At 34.7% G+C, this 1531-nt stretch overlaps 1 long non-coding RNA gene across 1 annotated transcript; it reads right to left on the minus strand.

The window, feature by feature from the left end:
• Positions 1-383: 383 nt before the first annotated feature.
• Positions 384-1195, minus strand: LOC146742200 (uncharacterized). Its single transcript, XR_014929827.1, has 2 exons — positions 1048-1195; positions 384-557 (listed from the first exon to the last, which is right to left on the minus strand). It is a non-coding gene; the product is annotated as an uncharacterized LOC146742200 (long non-coding RNA).
• Between the last annotated feature and the right edge of the window lie 336 nt (positions 1196-1531).

The following is a 1531-nucleotide window of genomic DNA, read 5'->3' on the forward strand; positions in this document are numbered from 1 at the left end:
CCTTTTTTGATCAATATTCCCCTCCTTGACGTCAACCCTTGATCATGTCTGGCCAATCTGATTAAAATCTGATGTAGTGTACGGGCTTTAATTATTGTGGCTATAAACTTATTTTAATTTTATTTTTTTATTACTTTTGTTATTAATGCCCTTTTATTTTATTATTTTACTTTGATTTTGTGATTTTTTTTTTTAATTCTGCCCTACCTACATCTGATCCGACGCCTATGTAAGTCCCGTTCAAATCTCGCATAAGTAACAGCCAATCACAGCCCCCCTTTTATGCAGGCTGTCGGTTGCTTACTTTTCAGTGTAGCGATACTCTACGGGCAATCTTTCTGTACATTATATTTTGCCCACTTGAATAAACCATTAATAGAAAATTGCTAGTATATTTTTATTTGCAAAAGAAATTCCACAGCATTTTACAATTTTTGTCATTACATTGAATATGTTTTTCACTTCCAACAAATGTGTACACTTCCAGATACATCTTCGCCAACCAAGGTTCGTTCATTCAGTCATCGCTTCAATTTTACATCACTGAGCATAATTATCTAGAATGGAAACAAAAAATAAGTAAATCGTAATGATTAGAACACTGTAAACAGCTATAGTAAACAATGCAAACTGATTTTAAATTGTATAACGGTCACCGGCCCACGGCATCGACGCAGAAAATTGGAGCAAAAAAATATTTCCTGATCAATTGCGATAAAAAATAAAAAATATTTTATTCCAGTCCAAATCAGCTCAATTACTTTAATAAAGAGTTATTGTATAATGTACAAAATGATGATACAATTTGATGAATATTTACAGCTACGGTTTCAATACCGTAGACGATGTTGGCCCGATCTTCAACAAAACATCACCCGTCTCCAGGGCAGGCGACTGGAAAAAGACACTGGTGTTCGGTCGAAACGGCGGAAACAAAATCGTCACTCCCAGAATAACTATGCAAAATAACGATCTGAAGTCGAACCATTCGAGCCACAATATTAACATAAAAATGACTTTCGTTGCATTTGACAATGATAAACTTACCGAAAAGCCGTGTTATTCTCGGTCGCTAACGTCGGTATAATCCGCCATTTTATTTGAGTGTGTTTGCCACCCAACTCCGCCCGGTGACGTCATCATGTGCGCTATAGAAGGAGGTATGTGATTCGTTGACTAAAATCGTCGATAGTGGGTCTCGTTGAAATCTCGTTACATAGGCATCGGCTCAGATGTAGATAGGGCGGAATTAAAAAAATCACAAAATCAAAATCAAAGTAAAATAATAAAATAAAATAAAATAAAATGGCATTAATAACAAAAGTAATAAAAAATAAAATTTAAATAAGTTTATAGCCAAAATAATTAAAGCCCGTACACTACATCAGATTTTAATCAGATTGATGTCTGGCCAGCCAATTCATGATGATTGTTAATGTTTTTCAGCTTATCTGACGAAGCTATCATCAGTTAAAAAAACTTTGTCGACCCAGATGTGTACATTTGCTGTATTTTTCTCTTTTGGAGGTTG

The sequence above is a fragment of the Saccoglossus kowalevskii genome, chromosome 6 (genome assembly GCF_978046115.1).
Source record: "Saccoglossus kowalevskii chromosome 6, keSacKowa6.1, whole genome shotgun sequence".
Lineage (NCBI taxonomy): Eukaryota > Metazoa > Hemichordata > Enteropneusta > Harrimaniidae > Saccoglossus > Saccoglossus kowalevskii.